This window comes from Cryptomeria japonica, chromosome 10, assembly GCF_030272615.1.
Source record: "Cryptomeria japonica chromosome 10, Sugi_1.0, whole genome shotgun sequence".
NCBI lineage: Eukaryota > Viridiplantae > Streptophyta > Pinopsida > Cupressales > Cupressaceae > Cryptomeria > Cryptomeria japonica.
In genome coordinates this window covers 895,549,051-895,571,641 of record NC_081414.1, presented here as the reverse complement: position 1 = coordinate 895,571,641, position 22,591 = coordinate 895,549,051, and the positions used below count along the sequence as shown (strand labels likewise).

The 22,591-nt window shown below is 37.1% G+C and overlaps 1 protein-coding gene across 1 annotated transcript in view; it reads right to left on the bottom strand.

Moving 5' to 3' along the window:
- LOC131859352 (uncharacterized) overlaps nucleotides 1–22,591 on the bottom strand; it is a 183,854-nt gene that overhangs the window by 160,965 nt on the left and 298 nt on the right. The window lies entirely within an intron of this gene.

Sequence of the window (22,591 nt, the reverse complement as noted above, 5' to 3'; positions counted from 1 at the left end):
TGGACCTTTAGGCATTTTCCTTGCAAATAGTGCTTCAAACTCTTCCAGTTCTTCATCCTCCCTTCTGATGTCTTCAATTTCTCTAGCATAGAGTGCTTTCCAATCATATTTATTAGATGATGATGATGATGATGCTACAGATGATGATGATGCCTTAAAATCTAAATCTATCTTAATTGTAGCAACATGACCAAATTCCTCAAGTTCAAAAGTTGAAAGTTTTCCGACCAAAGTATCTCTAGATACTGATGCATTAGGCATTATTCTCAATTCATTAATAGTAGTTACTTTCATTTTATATGTCGGTGGCAATGCTCTTAAAACTTTAGAAACAATTTCATCTTCACTTAAGAATCCTCCACAACACTGTATACCTAAAACAATTTCATTTACTCTTTCCATAAAAGCATAAATCCTTTCATCTTCTTCCATTTTCAGATTTTCATACCTGACCCAGAAGCATTCCAATTTTGCAATTTTGACTGTGGTATCACCTTCATTCAATGTTTCCAATTTGTCCCAAATAGCTTTAGCGGTAGATCGGTTTGATAATCCCATGATTTGTTGATCTGACAATGCGCTCAAAAGTGCTTCTCTTGCATTGCAATCATTCTCTTGATCTTTAGCCAAGGTTGGTGGATTAGGTTGACCTTGAGTAGGACCAACATAGCCATTCTTTGTAACATCCCATATGTCTTTTCCCATGCAATTTAGATGTGTCTCCATTTTGATCTTCCATATACCATAGTTAGTTCCATCAAGTTTCGGACTATCCTTCTTGAAATAGTTAGTTGCCATAGAATTTCCTCAAGCTGTTAAACTTCTACAAAAAGAGAACTTGGCTATGATACCAAGTGTTAGGACCCCGAGGCAACTAAGGGGGGGGGGGGGGGGGGGTTGAATCAGTTGACTATTAATTTCAACCCAAATATAACTTAACAAAACTTAATGCATAATACCAGTAATTAAAACTTTATGTTGGTTGACACTTTAGTAGTTAATTACAGTACCGATAAAGTTTAATGCATGAAACAGAAAGACAAATAACATCCACAACACATAACACATATATTTGTATGTGTAAACCCTGTAAGGGGAAAAACCATGGTGGGAAACCTTACCCACAATTAGATGATACTACTCTAGATAGTATGTGTGTACAATATGGGGTCTGCACATGCAGAAAGGCCAATTTCCTAGAGCTCATTGCTCAATCACAAAATGGGAGTCACACTGACTACAATTGGATGGTTAAGTCCAATGATAATGTACTACTCAAAATAGCATCTTCATATGATGGATTCAATACCGGTTAAGCTTTGATTTCCTTCTCCATAACCTTCCTTGAATCTTCAAATGATGTCTGTGTGTAAAGCTCTTCTTATATTCGCATATACCGAAATACCTTATGCTATTTTCCTTATTACATCCCCTATCTCAATCTCATAAATGAGATCTTACATATATATCAAAACCTAAGACCAATAAAATCAATTACAAATGAATCAATATGTGATGCATCATGTCGGCTCAATGCATTTACAATAATAAAAAAATCATCTCCATAACGTGTCATGCTGATCTGGAATAGATAACGCTTGTCGATCCATAACCTAGACCTATTTGTCAGTAACAACAAATATGCAAACCTGATTAGACCAATAACCAAATCACCAAAGCAAAGTGTCCAAACAATGTCTTCGACATAACCAAGTAATCTCCAAGTCATCCTTAGTGTTGGTGAACAATATAACCTACCGGTGAACCAGATACTAGTGACTGTGCATAAGTCACTGAACATGTTGGTGAACATAACCAAAGATCTCTAAGTGCTAATAAGTGTTGACATCAATGACAAAACTAGTGCAACACATCCAAAATACCAACAATATACTGCTACATATAGAATTGAAAGAAGTAAAGAAACCAATAAGACAATCACACAAATGAATACCATAACACAAAGAATTATACATGGAAAACATCAACAAGGAAAAACCATAGTGGGATTTGTGACCCACAATATCCATCAATTGGCCATATGAAAAGATATTACAAAATATAGGGGCCTGCACATGCAGGAAGGCTTATAGCCTAGAGCACACTTCTCAATCACAAAAGGATCCTCGTTGAATACATACAAATCTAGACTACAATCTGGATGATTGAATTGCAATGATAGCATCTTCTATGCCTAAATATAGTTTTGGTTAAGCTATGTTTGTTTCGTTCTGAAACCCTAAACCCTTAACGAAATACCCTTTTACATAAATATCCTCACATACATTATCTCTCTCATATATTTTGCATCTCCATTACATTTCATAATCTTACATATCCATATCCTTGCCTATTACAAAATGGTCTAATCAACTGACCTATATACTCCTTTACAATCCATCATGCCTTATGTCAGCTTACAAAGATGATTATAATATGAATATACATGTTGCTTAATAACATAAATACATGAATATCAAAAATAATTGTCAATGCCGGATCTCCCAAATGATGTTGGCCTCCAATACCAATAACCTGAATATAAACCATGTTAGCCTGCAATGTCGGCAACTAAAGAATTCCTTCCAACCGGTGAAGATACCTGTCAGTGTCGGTGTCGATGTCGATGTCGGTGCCAGTGTCGGTGTCGGTGTCGGTACACTACTAAACCAAAATATGAAGTCATAACATGTTGCCATGTTTTCATCAATGACAACATATTGAAACCAACCAATTGAGTGTCAATTTCTAACAATCTCCCCCTTTGGCATTGATGGCAACACTCATCTGAAAAATGATCATGGTTTCCATCTGTCGGTTTCATCCTGAGCCCGCTCCCCCTGAGCTGAATATCCATCTATGATCATAATCAAAATACTCCATATCTCCAAATCTCCTAAATATTTTTCACCTATATCTCCCCCTTTGATATCAATGCCAAAAATACCAAAAATACCAAAAATTGGGACGAAGAATGAAAACACTATACAAAGAATGTCCCAAAAATACCTTATCGGAGCTGAATATATTTAAAAATATCTAGATAGGCTTTCTCCAAAAGCCCTAGATAAGTATCCCAACTTGATTTGAAAGTGTCAGAAATAGATACAAGTCCATTTAACATATAGGCATATGACTCTTTCTCATTAAGCTCTTCCACTGTGGGCTTACCAACCATATCTATACACTCCTTCTTATGTACACTTAATGAATACAACCGGGGACTCACCAATCCTCTAAGACCTCTGGCTCTCCTTATGATTTTATCTTTTTCCCTCTCAAGAGCTAAAACTTGGGCTTCCAAAACCAAAATCTGACTATCAATAGATGTAGTCAATGAATGTGAACCATCAAAATAATTGACTATACCTACAATCTCCTCCTAAATATCCTTAATCCTTTTATCTATCTCAGCTGTAAGTAAACTTGTGTTACAACATACTCTATAAATATTAGTACACTGTGTTAAAGAATCATCTATCAACTTCAACTTATCATTAATCTCCTTCCTCTCCGACTCAATCATTCGATCAAATGTTGCTCTCTTTGCATGTGTAAACCTCTCCAATGCATGTTAGTTTGATATCTATTGTAAAGACTAAAAATCCTTTGAAATGTGCTCTATGATTATCTTAAGCTTTTCGAATGGGCTTGCTTCTTTGTTAAATTTTCACTCTGGGACAAGTCTATGCAAAATTGGGATAGAGTGATCAATAACTCCTTTGTCCATAGATCCCTCCTTCATCAATTTTTTTGCATCCATCATCATGAGCTTAGTAGAACTCATCTTCATTATGCTTTTCTTCTCAACCTAGAGGTGTCAATTGACAACAATGATGGGCTCACTACCAGTTCCTTATCGGATTCCCCTTTCTTTTCCTCTGATGGTTTAACTTTTATAGCTTCCTCACTTGCATCAGTGGCTTTGACACTTGGTGCAGTCTCAGTTATTGTCGGCTCCTCCTTAGGAACCGTGTCCTCATATTGTACATTCAGATCAGGAGAACTATTGTCCTCAACATTAGTAATTTGTACATTTGCAACCTTTACACTCTTTGATTCTATCGGTATCTCAACATTTTCCTATATATTAGTCTCTACCAAGGGCTCTATATCCAATATCTTAATGTTTTTCAAAATTGAGGGTGAAGTACCCACAATACCTTTACCTTTCCCTTCAACTGGGATATGTGTATTATCTATGTTAGGTTCCGTTGAAGTATAAAAACCATGGTTTGCTGAAAAGAATTGGACCCATGCCTTGTGGGTCTCGTTGATTATCTCATTAACCTTACCTAACATAAGACTTACTATTTTGTGCTTGTTGTGAAAGATCTTTCTATCTACAACGTCAAGTGTCCTATCCATCTCCTCTAGAGTAATAGAAACACAAATAGATAACAACTCCTAAATCTTTATATGCATGTCCTCTTCCATTACTGATAATCTTCTAGCATCTAAAATGTCATATAATTATGTTGGTATTTGGTTTTCAATTTCTAACAAGGCTTTCTTATAAATATCCAAATACAACAAAATGGATTCCTCAACTTCTCTATGTTTATCATCATCCAAACGCTCATAATAAATTGAACATTCTTCAACATACCATCTTTAGTTATTTCATCAACCAAATCTACACAAGTCTTGGGTGGAATAGTAGTTACATTACCAGATACAAGTGCAAGATCGATGTCATCCTTCTTTCTTCTTCCAGTACCAGATGGGGTTGAAGGTGTTTCTTTTGGAGCTCATTTCAGTGTCAGTACCCTGATTGTAACTTTCCTAACTGGTTGCTTTTTTGCTTCTACCTTAGTCTCTTTGTTTTTCTTCCTTAATACCCTTTTGAATGCTAAGGGTGTGTCATCATTAGATCCAGAGTCTGCTGCAATTTGCTCAATGAATATTTTTGGTTCTTTTCTCTTCCTTCCTTTCTCTGGAACAACATCAATTAATGCCTTGATGTCCTATGAAACATGTTCCACAAACTTGCTTGCCTTGACCTACTACTTCTCCCTCTTCTTCTAATTGAACTTGGTTTCAACAACTTTCTTTTCCTCTTAGCAGTACCAAAGATTTTACAGTTTCATCAATAGGTGCATCAATTAGCAACTGTGCATAAGCATCTAGAATATGTGCATCAACTTCATAACCCATCTCTTCAATCCAAATCTTTTGGGGCCTAACTGCCTCCATCAAAGTTTCATCTTTATTGACCATCAAGCATATCTCGGTTGAGTACTTCTCAACAATGTGCTTTGGAACCCTCTTCATAGAATTCATAGCCTTCTGAAATGCCTTAAAGTAACCCCACACTTTGCCATCTTGTTGACTACCCAATGTAGCAATTGATTGTTTTAGTTGTCTCCCTAATGGGATATCGAATGCCCATTGCCTCTTCCCAAAACCAAGAGTCTCATTAATGAAAAACATCATTAAACAAACAATTAGGTTTCCATACCGGAATGTTCCTTTCTTCTCACCTTTGATCTTCCCTAGGTTAATCAACAATTCATCCAACATCCAATCACATAGATCTAACTTCTCATTCTCCCTCATCATTTTATGAGTTGCATAAATGTAGGAGCTAAAAATAGAATTCAGTTGGTTTGATTGATTTACCTTGTAACCAATGACCATGCTTCTGAATTTGATATCTATGTCAGTGATAGTGATAATCCTCATTGATCGCTTATCCGATATTGTGTCGATGATCTTATTGACCTGATCATTAGAAACCTTCTTCTCGGGACATTGTCCAACCTACAATAAACTGGTGATTGCCCTGATGGCCTCCTTCAAAATCTTATATGGTTTGTCCAACCAGATAAATTCTCCATGCACTTTTCTTAAGACATATCTAACAATTTCATCCTCAAATTCTAGAATATCCAGAATGTCGGTAAACCCTAGATCCTCAATATGCTGGTACTTGGGCTTAATCTTTCTAGAATCTCACATTAACTCTCTCATGTACATGCTCTTAATATCACTCAATCCCAAATCCTCAATATGATATTGAATGTAAGCTCTGACATCTTTGACATATACAACTCCTTCCAGGACACGGGAAAAAGCACCAACCGAATCATCCAAAGTAGCAATATGTGGATATCGCTTGAAAATCGGCCTAGGATGGTCCTTGACCTCAACAACAGTGGGATTTGAAATAAACATGGGTACAGATGATGATCCTATTTCCATGATGAAAGATAAATACATGTGAATATCTGTCGGTGAAAACCCCTAAAGAACTCTTTCGATCACTGGTGAAATCGCTCGAGATGATATCAATTGCACTGAATTGCCTTAGACTTCCTTTGAATTGCTTTGAATCACTTTGAATGCAAAGTGATCAGAAATAAATTGAATTCATCCTTTTAACCTCCAAGAAACCCTAATCCATCATTGACATGAATGACTTCCAGTGGAAGATACCGAATCTCGATCAAACATCTCCATGTTGGATAAGAATCTCTAATGTCTAGAACATCTTCCAGAACCTCTTCTCGGGGCATAAGGAGTATTGTCATGAACTTTTCCTACCCACAAGGCATCTTCCTTAGTTACCAGATGAGCTTCCTACCAGTGCAGGAGCAACCTCCTCTATCGGTTGAGTAACCAATGCATTTCCATCTGCTGATTGTTCTTCTGACTTCCTAACCCATCTCTGGGTACGATCTTGCTAGATTTCATTAACCTTCTCTTTCCCTTTATTATTTGATCCTTCATTACCAACAGGTGGATTTTTGCTTCTACGGAACTTAGCAATATGTCCAACCTCATTGCATGCATAGCATGTAACATTATTCTTTTGAATTGCTTTGCTAAAATCAGTATAATTGCTTGACCTGCACTGATTAGCCATCTGTCCAAATCTTCCACATGCATAACATTTAACATTCATTTTGCAATATTATGTCTTATGACCATACTTATTGGATTTAGAACATTGACTAGGAGCAGAATCAGGGTTCTTATTTTCTCTATTTCTACATTGCCTAACCATGTAACCATAGTTATTACAAACAAAGAATCTACCATTAAATTTATAAGCATTAAACTGTTGTATCGGTGCCTTATGATTTTGATATTCATTTGCAATACCGAAACTCTGACCTTGTTCAAATCCAAGTCCACTGGAATCTCCATTTTGCCTTTGTCTTTTCAATAACTCATCTAGTTGTGCTGAACTAACCTTAAATTTTTCATTATACTCACTTGCAATAGTCAGATCATCTCTTAGAATTATCATTTGTCTCTCAAGCTCTTGTTCATTACCCTTGGATTGTACTAAATTAGTTCTCAACATATCATTTTCATGAACCAACCTTCCACATTCCTCAAATTTGTTTTCTAGAGATACAACAAGATTTTCTTCCTTTTTCTTCTGATCCTCAATCTCCTTTGACATCCTCATAGTTATAGCTTGCATTTGATTCCTCATGACCATGTTCTCCTGACTCAGCTTCAAACATCTCTCATTAAGGGCATCTTTCTCTTCATTATCCTTATTTTGTAAAAGTTCCTTCCTCTTAGCTTGAACATATGACATCCTCTCCTATAGGACAAAAAAGAATTCCTGAGTAGAATTCAATTCATCTTGTAACTTCAAGTTCTTCATCCTTTCAGCATCATAATCTTCCAGTGCTACCTCAAGTTGCTTCTACAAACTCATATCCATAGATTCCAGATTCAAGATCTTCCTCAAGTTGTTAAACATCCTCTGAGGCACAAGGCTCTGATACCAATTGTTGGAATCCAAGAACACTGACAAGGGGGGGTGAATCAGTGTTCTACTAGAATGATCAATTTTAACCTTATTAAAACAAGCATTCACCAATCGGTATACCGATATATATAAAATTGAAAGAAGTAAAGCAACCAATAAGCCAATCTGTGAGATTTTGCCAAGATCAAAAGCTCAATAAAAAGTACAAAATAGAGAGACAAAATATAGGACAAGAATAAACTGTATTCTCATCAATAGATAAAATGATCAAAATATTGTTCAATAGTTACATGCAATGAATATGATCTTGCTTATATAGGCAAGGCTATATGGATATGTGAGCACACAAACATGACATGTGTCTCAATAAGAAACAAGGGTAGGTAGGGATAAGCAGGGTTAGGTAGGAGAAACAATATAATATTCCACATGAGGTGAATCACCCACTGAATGTGGAATGTAACAACAAGATAAGACCATAAAAGGTGGAAATTCTTCTACACACACTATCCCAATGTGGCACAAACACCCAAGTGTCTCATACCCAAACTACTATGAAATGCATTATCCTAAGTAAACTTAAGTAAGGTGTAATAATATCCAACATGAATAAATAACTACACCAACACCCCCCCTTAAGTGCAACTTAGGGGAATGCACTTAAGTGTACAATGTAACTAAGCAATGCAAGATGGGTCCCGGCTACTAGGCAATGTTAGGTACCCATCTACAAAATCAAATGCATGCAAACCAATGCAATCTCTCATAAAGCGGGGAAAGAGAGAAAAACCCAACGGGAAAAAACCCTCCCCCAAAAGAGAGATGAAAACTATACAAGATAACTCTCATAGAACTGTGTGAGTAACAAAACCCCATGTGAGGAAAAAGACCCCCCCATATGAGAGAAGAAGATAAGCTAGGTAGCCCCCCCTCAATGTATAATCTGCACCAATGGTTGAAGCTTGATAATGAATGAAGAAACATCTCCATGAATGTCAAACAACATTCCTCCCCTTAGGAAGAAACAAAATCAAAGGTGTATCCATAAAGTCTCCCCAATCATGAAGGGAAGATGTAGGAAAAAAACTCATGATGAAAGGAATCTTTGAAAACCACTCAAGTGTCCCCATATTGATGCTAAAGATTACCCCCTCCAAAGGTAGTGAACTGCTCCACAATACTAAAAAAGGCACTCCAAGATCTAGTGGAGATGAATGTAGAACATGATCCAAAGACTCACATGTCTCCTCTAATCATAAAGACACCTCCTCCAATTGTTGTACATAAGTATCCACAATTATGTCAACCTTGAAAGAATGATCATGTAGAGAATGAACAAGAGGCTCCAAGTGTTCCCTCACAACAATCGAAGAAGGATCATCTCCACCAAAGAGAAGATGAATGTCATCAATTATGTCTCCCAAATTTGTAATGTAGGACTCCACAAACAAACCTGCAATGTCTGTCAAGTAGTCATCCCAAGAAACTGAAGCTTGAAGACAAGATATATCCTATTGCACTAAATCACAAGAAGGAAAAACTGTCACACTATCTGCATCATCAGGTGCAATAGGTGATGTGATATCAATAGGAAGATATGAAACACAAGGCTCAAGAATGGGGTCACATGTGAGAATCCCCAAGTTCAAGTACCCAAAGTTCTCCTCAAAACTTGAATCATCACAAGAAGTGTGATCATCCTATGTAGAATCAGCATGTGAATAATCATCATATGTGAAATCATCCTCATCAACAAAATCTGAAAAGGAGTATAACCGAGATGCATGATCCACCACCCCAATCGCAATGATAGCTCTAGTCTCCAAGTCTCTAATGAAAACTGACTCAGGTGTGAACTCCACAATTCTCTTAGTTGCCCCATGTGTGATTTGATAGATGGAAAGGAGATCATTTGTCAAATGGGGTACACACAACACATCATTGAAGGAGTTATCCCCAATGGAAATAGATCATTTCCCAATCACATCCATATATGTATGATTGCCCATCAAAATATGCGGCATGGTGCAAGGCTCAAATGTAGAAAACATAGACTGTGAATATGTCATATGATGAGAAGCCCCTGAATCTAGAATCCATCTCCCTGAATCATGACTTGTAGTAGCACAAAGAGATTTTCCTTTTCTTGTCTCAAAAGAGAGTATTCCCACTTGTAGAGGCCATGAATGCTTGCCCTTTCCCTTTTGAATGTGAGGAAGTGGAAGTTGACGAATCCTCCTTCTTGTAGGCATTAGGCAAATCAATGTTGTGCTTTTTGAGGATGTGTGTGAGCTCATCTATCTTATTAGAATGGCAACAACGCTCCTCATGACCAACCTTATTACAATAGGCACAAGTAGGTCTCTCCCTCTTTGGTGAATTGTCCTTCTTGGAAGAGGATGAATCTCCTTGTTGTGCAGAAGGTGGTGCTTTGTCCTTAGGCTTTGATAGACATTTCTTCTTGTTTGAGTTGTTCTTTCCTTGATTTCCTTTGTTCCCTTGATTTTCCACAAATGCTTGAGACTTAGAAGCCTTAAGAATGCCCATGCTTATCAACTTAGTTTGTTCCATCATCAACATTTTGGTGAAATCATCAAATGTAGGAATTGTATAGATTGAACCCATTGTCATCCTATGGGTTTGGAAACTAGAAACAAATGTTGCATATTCTTGTGCAAGCTTTCCCATCAAATTCAATATCAATTGAGTATCCTTCTTATCAATGCCACAATCCTTAAGTTGTGCCCTCAACTCTTTTGCATTAGTGACATAATCTTGTATAGTATCAAAGTTCTTGGGATCTAACCATTGGTATTTGATTAAATATTGCATTGATGAACTATTGTGTTGTTATTGATGTCAATTCTAACCGGTAATAATGTTGTTATGATGTTGTTTTGCAACCGGTAGGTGAGCTAGTGAAGGAAATCAATATTAATTAAGAAGTAGTGAGATCAACCATTAACCCTACCTATTGATGTGCCAAACCCTAACTGATGGAGCTTGGTGAATCGATTGTATTGGTTTATGATCAAATGATGAATGATAATGATTATGCCATGTATGCATGTTGTATGTGAAGAGTTTCAAATGGTTTTTGGCATGTAGAGATAATGGTTTTATCTTGGGAATGAGCGAGTACATTGCATGAAGAGGAAACCGTGTGATGAGTAACTAGAATCGATGGAGAAGTGATCAAGGAGCGATCGAGGTTGTATTGAACAATGTAAAATGATTGCTATGTAATCCAACGGTCATACTTGAACTGATTTGTTTGTAATCTCTATGAGATCTTAGGTTTGTGATGTGTTATCGACCTGTTGTTTGCGTATAAGGTCGATGACTTGTTTTGTTGTAGTGTTGGCAATTTTGGTTAAGTGTTAATGTGATTGATTGTCAAACCAAAAGGTGTATCTACAATATGTGTGAAGGCAGATAGGAACATGAAAAGGATCTAATCAAGCAGAGTAGTGATATTTACCATATCAGCAAACCCCTGTTGTTCTTTAGCAATTACAACATTCAAATCCCTTAATCGGGTAAGCTTTAACAAGCTTAGTGCTATCTAAATCCTCTAGCCAAGTGATCCATTAGCTTGGATTTGAAATTCTCTATCGAGGTTACTCCTAATAGATTATTGCTTCTAATAGGGCATTATAGTCAATCCCTTAACCGGGTGGTCCCTAACTAGATCTGTTCTTAACAGGACTTTTTGTAAAGCTTTAACAGGCTTGGCTCCTAATAGGGCAAACTTCAGAAGAGTTCATAATACTTGTGGATATTCATCCCCACTGTGGTTTTTTTCCATTTGGGTTTCCACGTCAAAAATCATTATGTCAAGTGGTGAATGGTTTTTTGTGGTTATGTTTGCTATGGTTAATTTGCTTAACTATTAAATCCACTTAAATATGATAAGATGACTGACAGTAATCTGAAATGTGCTATTACTATTGTTAGTAAATTATTTTGATGTTTTGGTTAAATGGTTTGAGAATTCCAGAGCTGTTATACTATTATTCTATTATGACAGTCAACCGGTATACTTGACAGTGCTATTACAGTTTGTAGTTCAATGTTTGAACTAGTTAGTTCTGAGATTGACTTGTGAGATTGTTTTTGAGTTTTGTGAAAGTTTTGTCAGTTTTCTATCTACTGATTCACCCCCGTCTCAGTAATTGTCTAGATCCTTATTGATTCATCATACCATCAATTTGTATCAGAGCATTTCAAGTCCTCTAGTGTCTAAGCCTAACAACTTGTTGTAAAGATCTAGAACATGATGAAGAAAGAAGGTCTGAAGTTTAATAGGGAAAACTACAGAATATGGAGTGATAGGATGAAACTATATATCAAGAGTATAGGAAGTCAATACTAGGAACATGTTGTTATACAATATATTGCACCTAGTGGGACTATGTCCGATGTTCAAAAGAAAGAGCAACAAGAGAATAATCAAGCATTGGAGGCCATTATCAATTCTTTATTTGATTGAGAGTACGTTGATGTCCATGGTATGGAGATTGCTTATGATGTGTGGAGGAAACTTGAGGAAATCTATAGCGGCGATGAGCATGTGAATATTGCCAAAGAAGAGAGTCTGAGAGGCAAATTTGATGAAATGCAGATGACTGAAGATAAGAATATTCAATAGTATGGTCAGAGGATCAAGGAGATAGTTGGTGAGATCAAGAGTGTTGGTTGTTTGGACTCATAAAATTTGAGTCAATTTGACACCCATTTTAAATTTCTACTATGGACTTTCAAATGACCTCTTGATGAATCAACCTAAATCGCCTGGTTTGAGGGTATGAAAAATAGAGTCAGCAATCCTCCCCTCGCGTGCCTGTGAAACATGGGGTTTAAAAACTCTTCTAGCAAATGCAATGGTGTTAAATGCCAAAATTCTCCCTGGTAGATGGCATGGTGTTTAGAAGCCAATGAAATAAGAAAATGTATTGTCAGGTGTAAATCTGAAAACCCATGATCCCTGCCAACATCCTCCCTCTTTTGCATGGTTGCAGACAGAGGAAAGACTCAAAAAATGTTCAAGCAAATGCAAGTGCCAGGCAAAGACATTTATCCCACATTGATAGTGGGGAGGGACTTTTCAATGTTTAAATGTAAAGCCGCACACTTCTATAGTATCAAAGCTTAAGGGCTTTTGGCAAGAGGTGGCTTGTGGCCCAATGGATCCCGCGTGCGCATCTCAAGGTGTCCAAATTTTGGGACAGATTGGCAAGAAGAGGCTAAAGGTCATGCAAATCGAGAAGATCCAATGACAGATCCGAGGAAGATCAACGGTGGAGTAAAATTCCAGACTATCAATGGTTGTCGTTGTACCCTGGTTGTGAAGTGCCCGAAATGATTACCCATACAATTGTTTAATTGTGTATTGTCTTTGATGTTACACAAATGTCATATCAGTCTACCGAGCTCAGAATGTTCGGCAAGGCAGTTAGACAGAGTCTACCGAGTTCAGACGGTAAGAGAAGCAAGTTACAGAGTCTACCTAGCACTCCAGAATGCTATACCGAGTTCGCAGTCTTTACCGAGTTCAGTCGGTCTTCGAAGAATATGTGAAGGAAAGTCAGTCTTTACCGAGTTCAGTCGGTCTTCGAAGAATATGTGAAGGAAAGTCAGTCTTTACCGAGTTCAGTCGGTCTTCGAAGAATATGTGAAGGAAAGTCAGTCTTTACCGAGTTTGCAGTACTTACCGAGTTCAGTCGGTTACCGAAGAATCAGCAGTGTTCACCGAGCATCAGTGAAATGTTTATGCAGCCGACCAAAGCAATATTTATTAATTGAAACTTGTATATGTAGCCGACCTATGTAATATTTATTGTAACTTGTAATTGGGCCGACTTGGTAACCTGAATGGTATATATGAGAGATCAAGTTGCGATTTGGAAGCGTGAGAAAGTGAGAAGTATGGAAATGTGAAGGAGCAGAAATGTGCGAATTCTGATATCCTTGAGGTGCAGAAAAGATATATGTGATCAGTAAGGATCTATTGGCGCAGAACAGAGATCTGTATCAGCAAGATAAGTTGTATTTAATTCAGATCACTTCATTGTTACTTTCTAACCATTGTAGCAGTGATACCGAAATCTCTTAACAGAGTTGGTCTAACAACCATTTTTGTAAATCCTCTGACAAGGTGACAATTCAGTTGAATTGTTCTTAAGACCTTTCACAAGGCCACTCCTAGCAGGGTGATTAAATCTTCTAACAGGGTCACACCTAACAGTGTGTTTTGTAACCTTTAACAGGGTTGGCTCCTAACAGGGCTCACTTCAGAAGAGTGAAAATCAGTAACTAGTTACATTGGTGGTTTTCCCAGAATTGGGTTTCCACGTTATATCTGGTGTTACTTGTGTTCATGTTATTTGTTTTATGCATGTTAATGTTTAATGAACAATGATAAGTTAATTTACCGAGTTTCAGCAGTTTATATTTAAGACATCTAAGGGACTTGTGGATTTATTTTTGTGGTAACTGATTCACCCCTCCCCTCTCAGTTACTCCATCCATATTTCCAACAAGATCAACAGTGGAGTAAAATTCCAGACTATCAATGGTTGTCGTTGTACCGTGGTTGTGAAGTGCCCGAAATGATTACCCTCGCGACATGGTGACCAAGTGGTGGGACCCAGCAGGAGAGCAACTCAGGCAAGTTAACAAGCGAGTAGGTCTAAGGTAGATCAACGATGGTCATTGATCCGCTATGCAGAGATGCACGCTAATTACCCATTGTGGATCAACGACTAATGATGGTGGCTAGTTGGATGCATAGACAAACCAAAGAGTGACACATGACAGAAGGGAGCCACTCAGGCAAGGTAAAGGTTGAGCAATATCAAGGAAGATCAGACAGTGGTGTGAAAGATCTAACGGTGGTCGCTGATCTATAATCGAAAAGTGCTCATTGGTTAATCCTCGCGGATCAGTGACAAAGCACATGCAGAAAAGGGGCAAGTTAAGGATCGAGCACGTCCAAGGAAGATCTAACGGCTGTCACTATTCCACAATGAGAAGTTGCACGATGAATATCCATCGTGGATCAGCGACAAAGAAGGGCTAAGGTCTAGTGGTGGGTCCGTTCATGCTGAGGTGGCAGGACAGGGACCCCGAAGCCAATCAGGGGGTGCCACATGGCAGAGTGCAAAAGGAGGATCAAGGGAAAAGTCAAAATTAAATATATAGTCCCAGCTATGGTGCAGAAAATTCAAAAATTTAAATGATTGTTGTGCAAAGAGATTGATGGCTGGCGGGTTATTTTTTGCCCAGATATAGACGTGTTAAATATCATTGGAAAGCTCTCGGAACGAGGAGTCATTTTTGCAACCAGTTGTGGCACACATCAAGTATCTCAAGAGCAGTTGCCTTGGGATTTCAGAAACTTTTTGAGTTTGTCAGAGAAGATTTTATGGAGGCCAAGTGTGTGAGTAGTTAATGTAGAAAGATTTGGGACAATGGTCATTGTCAGAGATGAAATCTGAAATTCTTTTGTCTTCCTTCTTATTTTGAGATCTTGTCATTTTGTAGGGGTTCTAGAATTTTTGTTAGAAGAGCTCCATATTTTGTGTTTCCAACTCTGAGTTTTTTTTCCAGAGTTTGTATAGTCTAATGTCTTCTTTCAAGTAATGGAATATATCTTCTTCTTGTAGGTGTTTCTTGTTGTAGGTTTATATGTATGTAAGGCATGCATAAATTCACACAAGATTGTCTCTAGATATATATTTCTTTGTTACAAATTAAATCCTCAAGGAGGCTGGAATTTGTCATCTCAAGGAGATTGTTGTGATTCTTTGCAGGCATTCTTCAAGGAAGAATTTAAATTTTGTATTGAATCATAAATAATGGAATATATTTTCAAGATCTAATGATTTTGTGAATGAGCTAAGTAATGCATTTATGTAAGGAATTAATTCAGGAATATTTGATGATGAATATGGATTTACAATAGAGGTTTTCATTTACAGTTTGATGTATGACTCCATGCCCTAGGATAAGGCACCGGTCTCGCAGATTTTGGGGATTCTCAAAGATTTTTTGAAATCAAATATCCATTTACTTTTATGTTTGTAGTTTTAGTTTGCTCCACCTATCTCAAGGTTCAACTTAGTTGAGACGTCAATGTAGATCTAGCCCATCTGCAGTAACCTCCTAGTTTTTAAGCCTTATGAGATCTATCTGCTTTTATTGATGCTATCATATGTGGGTAATGAGTCTGATTCAATGCATCAAAGGTACACCCACCTAGGTTTTGCAGAGCCTGAAGAGTAGAAGGATTCAAATCCTTGTTATGTTGTCCAAGTCTTGAAGTTCTTCATTGTATGAAGTTGGCTATTTCATAGATAGATTGCAGGTGAACTTGGTTTGCTCCTTTTTGAGAACAATACTGGTGGTAAAGTGGAAGATGCCACAGTGGTTAGTAAGGTGTTGAGAAACCTTCTATCGGTCAATGCTATCTGAGTTACAGCCATTCAGGAGATAAAGTCTATTGATAAAACAAAGGTAACTCTTAACTCCATCATTGGTAAACTTACTACATTTGAATTAAATGGTTATGATGGTAGTGCTTAGAAATCTGAATCTGCATTTAGAGCTTCAGTTTCTAACCCACCTATGAGGAAAAACAAAGATGTTAATCACAGTTATGAGTCTAGATCCAACAGATAAGTTGATGATGAAGATGGTCTTACCAAGATTGAAGCATTGTTGGCCAAGCGCTTACCTAAGGTACCGGTAAGTACATAGGTAAATTACCTTTGAAGTGTTTTGCATGTAACAAGATTGGACATATTGCAGCTAAATATCCTAATGGTGGCAATGAGCATAAACATGAGAAGTTTAAGAAGTTCAAAGGAAAAGGTAAAATAGATTGCCTCATTGCAGTTGATGGTGGTATCACAGATGAGGAATCTGAGGGAGATGTTAATGAAGACATTGTCTTTGTTGCCATTAAAGAGTAGACATCTGATTAGAAGGCATTAGTTTCTCACATGGATAGTTCTAATGATTGGATCATAGATAGTGGTTGTTAACACCACATGACCAGTGACCAGAGTAAATTTCTTACTTTCAAGGAATTTGATGGAGGAGTTGTGAGATTTGTAAATAACTCTCCCTGCATGGTAAAAGGAAAGGGAACCATTTCTCTTAATGGAAAGAGGAGTGCAGATGATGTCTACTGGGTTGAAGGATTAAAGCACAATCTTTTGAGTGTAGCTCAACTCAATGACAAAGGTTATCCATTGGAATTTAAGAATGGAATGTGCAAAATCTATGGGAGCAAAGGTGAACTGATTGCAACCAACAAGCAAACAAAAGGTAACCTATTTCACCTAAACCCTAAAGTCAACAACTATTTAATTGCTAAAGTAGATGATAGTTGGCTTTGGCATCAGAGATTTTGTCATAAATTTTGATAAAATTGTCAAAGTCAGTAAGTCCAAGTCAGTAAGAGGTTTTCCTCAGTTGGACAAACCAGTGAATGCTATGTGTAAGGAATGTCAGTTAGGAAAGATGACATCCTCAACTTTTAAGAGCGAATCTTTCTCCACAGAACATTTGTTAGATTTAGTTCATACAGATCTCTATGGACCAATAAGGACTAAAAGTATTCAAGGTGATAGATATTTTATGATCTTCACTGATGATTGCTCAAGAATGATGTGGGTCACATTCTTGAAGGACAAAAAAAAGGCCTTTAGTAAGTTCAAGGCATTCAGGGCCTTAGCTAAAAAGGAAAGTGGTAAGAAGATAAAGTGTCTGAGGACTAATCAAGGAGGTGAATTTACTCCAGAGGAATTCACTAGATATTGTGAAGACAATGGAATCAAGAGGCATCTTTTTGCACCTAGGACACCACAACAAAATGGTATTGCAGAGAGGAACAACTGATTAGTTGTTGAAGTTGTTAGAATGATGCTAATACAAGGAAGAGTAGCAAAAAAAATTTGAAGAGAAGTTGTCAGCACAACTGTCTACACTATGAACCAGATATTGGTAAAGAGAGGTAAGGATAAAAATCCTTATGAATACTGGTATGGTAGATCACCTAATGTTAGTTATTTTAAGATTTTTGGCAGTAAATATTTTATCAAGAGAGGTGACTATGTTAGTAAGTTTGATGTGAAAAGTGATGAAGGCATATTTCTTGGTTACTCCACCAAGAGTAAAGCCTACAAATGTTACAACAACTAGACAAAGAGAATCATTGAAAGTGTTGATGTCTGAGTAGATGAGTATCCTGAAGTTTCAGGAGAAACCAGTGAGGAGAAAAAGAAAGATGAACCTTACATTCTAATTTTGGAACCAAAATTGATGAAGCCAGAAGCTGGTGAAGTGAATGTTGTAATACAAGTTCAACCAGAACTTGTAGATTCTGCAGAAGAAGATGATGATAAAGAGGAAGAAGAACCTAAAGATAATTATCATGTTATTCCAAGGTATGTGAGACTCAATAAAAAGTCCTGACCAGATTATTGGAGATAAAGATGTTGGAGTGTTAACCAGAAGAAGAATTAGAGATAATTCTTGCATGATCTCCACTATTGAGCCTAGAACTGCTAAGGAAGCATTTGGAGATGATCACTGGATCAAAGCTATGGAAGAGGAGCTTGACTAGATTGAGAAGAACAATACATGGACCCTAGTACCTAGACCGGTGAACAAAAATGTTATAGGTACTAAATGGTTATTTAAGAATAAACTAAATGAAGATGGAGTACTAGTCAGAAACAAAGCAAGATTGGTATGCAAAGGTTATGCACAGGAAGAAGGAGAAGACTCTGGTGAGACATTTGCACTAATTGCTAGATTGGAAGGTGTTAGGACTCTACTTGCATTTGCATCATATAGGGGATTCAAAGTATATTAGATGGATGTGAAGTCAACATTTTTGAATGGAATACTGGAAGAGGAAGTATAAATTGAACAACCAGATGGTTATGCTTTGACTAATGCAAAGGATATGGTGTGTAAACTACACAAGGCACTATATGGTTTGAAGCAGGCACCAAGAGAATGGTATAAAAGACTACATTCACACCTGAAGAAGATAGGTTTTCAAAGAACCAGTGAAGACAACAATATATATGTCAAGACTGAAGGAGATAAGATATTGGTTAGTGAAGTGTTTATGGATGATATTATGTTTGGAGGAAATGATGACATGAGTGATGACTTTGCAAATGAGATGAAAAGTGAATTTGAAATGTCTCTGGTAGGAGAGATAAAATTCTTCATAGGTTTGCAAATTCAACAGATGAAGAGTGGTATTTTTATCACACAGTCCAAATATGTGAAAGAGGTATTGAAGACATTTGGAATGAGTGACTGTAAACCAGTTGGGACACCAATGGTTACAGGTTGTAAATTGTCTAAGGAGGATGATGCCACATCTGTTGATGAAAAGGAGTACAGATCAATGATAGGGAAACTGCATTATGTTGTTCACAACAGATCAGATATTGCTCACGCAGTTGGATTAGTTACCAAATTTCAGAAGAACCCAAAGGAGACACACATGATTACAACTAAAAGGATATTCAGATATTTGAAAGGTACTATTGGTTATGGATTATGGTATCCATATGCAGGTAAATTTGATTTGAAGGTTTATACAGATGCAGACTGGGCAGCAAATGTTGATGACAAGAAGAGCACAACCGATGGTGCATTCTTTCTTGGAGGAAGACTTGTATCTTGGAGCAGCAAGAAGTATATCACAGTCCACTGCTGAAGTTGAATATGTTGCAGCGTATATGAATTATACCTAGGCAATCTAGATGAAACACATTTTGGAAGGATTCAAGTTGAAGATTACAGAACCAGTAAATATTTTATGTGATAACACCAGTGCAATAAATATTTCAAAGAACTCGGTGTTGCATGCTAGAACCAAACATATTGAGCTAGAATATCATTTCTTGAGGGAGAAAGTGTAGAGTAAAGATGTATTATTGGATCATGTATCTACTAAGGAGCAGCTAGTGGATATCTTTACTAAACCTCTGCGTAAGACTATTGTTGAGTATCTTAGAGGTCAGCTAGGGGTTGCGCCCCTACATGAGGTCAGTTGAGCAAGATGTGGATTACATCAGTCTGGGAGCTAATTGAAGAATATTGAAGCAAGATTGGTGTAGAGTCGAGTTACTCCATAGGGGGAGCATCAAGTTGCAAATTGTTGATACAGAACAGTGAAGTATGACACTGCATTTTTTACTTTCACTTTGGCATTGTTGTCAAAGGGGGAGAAGAACTATATGATTATGGAGAAGAATTGTATGATTGATAGAGAGGTTGGCACTAGCTAGTTAGCCAGTTACCAACTGAAGACATGGAGACTCAATTGAAGGAGAGTGCATGGTAAAATGTAAACCGAGATTCCTATACCTATGTATGTGCATTACTCTCAATCGTCGCAATCAAGGATATTGATATTTGTATTGCCATCAATGCCAAAGGGGGAGATTGTTGGTATTTGATTCAAGATTGCATTGATGAACTATTGTGTTGTCATTGATGTCAATTGTAACCGGTAATAATGTTGTTATGATATTGCTTTGCAACTGGTAGGTGAGCTAGTGAAGGAAATCGGTATTACTTAAGAAGCAGTGAGATCAACCAGTAACCCTACCTGTTGATGTGCCAAACCCTAACCGATGGAGCTTGGTGAATTGGCTGTATTGGTTTATGATCAAATGATGAACGGTAATGATTATGCCACATATGCATGTTATATGTGAAGAGTTTCAAATGGTTTTTGGTGCGTAGAGATAACGGTTTTATCTTGGGAATGAGTGAGTACATTGCATGAAGAGGAAACTGCGTGATGAGTTACTGGAATTGATGGAGCAGTGATCAAGGAGTGGTCGAGGTTGTCTTGAACAATGTGCAATAATTGTTATGTAATCGAATGGTCATACTTGAACCGATTTGTTTGTAATCTCTATGAGATCTTAGGTTTGTGATGTGTTACTGACCTATTGTTTTGCTTATAAGGTCGATGAGTTGTTTTGTTGTAGTGTTGGCAATTTTGTTTAAGTGTTAGTGTGATTGATTGCTGAACTAGAAGGTGTATCTGCAGTATGTTTGAAGGTAGATAGGAACATGAAAAGGATTTGATCAAGAAGAGTAGTGTTATTTACCAGATCAACATACCCTTGTTGTTCTCTAGCATTTACAACAGTCAAATCCCTTAACCGGGTAAGCTTTAATAGGCTTAGTTCTATCTAAATCCTCTAACCAAGTGATCCATGAGCTTGGATTTCAAATCCTCTACCAAGGTTACTCCTAACAGGGTATTGCTTCTAACAGGGCATTATAGTCAATCCCTTAACTGGGTGGTCCCTAACATGATCTGTTCTTAACTGTTCTTAACAAGACTTTTTGTAAAGCTTTAACAGGCTTGGCTCCTAACAGGATGAACTTCAGAAGAGTTTAGAGTACTTGTGGGTATTCATCCCCACTATGGTTTTTTCCTATTTGGGTTTCCATGTCAAAAATCACTGTGTCAAGTGGTGAATGGTTTTTTGTGGTTATGTTTGCCATGGTTAATTTGCTTAACTATTAAATCCACTTAGATATGATAAGATGACCGACAGTAATCTAAAATGTGCTTTTACTATTTTTAGTAAAGTATTTTGATGTTTTGGTTAAATGGTTTGAGACTTTCAGATTTGTTATACTATTATTCTATTATGACAGTCAACCAGTATACTTGACAGTGCTATTACAGTTTGTAGTTCAGTGTTTGAACCAGTTAGTTCTGAGATTGACTTGTGAGATTGTTTTTGAGTTTTGTGGAAGTTTTGTTAGTTTTCTATCTACTGATTCACCCCCCCCCCCCCACGCCTCTCAGTAATTGTATGTATCCTTATTGATTCATCATACCATCACTAACATGGTGAGATCACTATCAATTTGATATCCCCTAATCTCATCAACTTGACCATACAAGTCTTGAAACTTTTGCCAACCATCCTTGATTAAGGTACATTTCTCAATATGAAAAATGAGACCCTTTGATACATACTTTCTTAAGGTACCAATTGCCATGATATTTTTAGTGAGCCAATCCAAGTGAGTAAAAGGATCAGCCTTAGGATCAACGAGAGCAACAATAGTTCCATCAATATAATGAGTTAGTCCTTTTTCCATAAGTTTACTCCATGCATCAATTTTTCAAGTAGCATAATTATGAGGAGTTAAGAGAGGAAACTTAGGAGAACCCATAGAAGCAAAATGAAGAACACAAGAGAACAAGAGCACAAGAGACCCCCCCCCCCACCAAATTCACTTAATCAAAGTACCCCCAAAAAAAATAAAAATAAATAAATAATGATTTTGACACTTTATATGTAGTGCATGTACAATAGGCCACTTGCAAAAAATGGCAAGGTGGACTTCTGATTTTGTTTTACAACTGCCCTAATAGGCTGAGAACTACAATGCAAAAAACCAAAAAGATAGGTCTATGCAATACAAGTGCCAAATTGGCCAAAAAAGACCATATGTTGAAAGTATAATTTCTACTCAAAATCACTATAAAATGATAGCATATTATGAAAGTAGATGAAAAATTGTGCACTTCCAAAAAAAATGATACCTGAAAAGGAGTTTGTATGAGCCCAAATGGAGTCCCGAAAGTTGCACAAATGGGGATTGGATAGGTAAAGTCACCAAAAACTGAGATTTATGAAAAATTTGTCCATCAAAATCCAAAAATAATGCTACCACATGAAAATACATGAAAAATTAGCCCATTTCAATAACAATTGTACCAAAAAAGAGCAAAAATGAGCAAGATATGGCCATTTGAAGTTGAACTGCAAAATCGAAAAGCCAAAT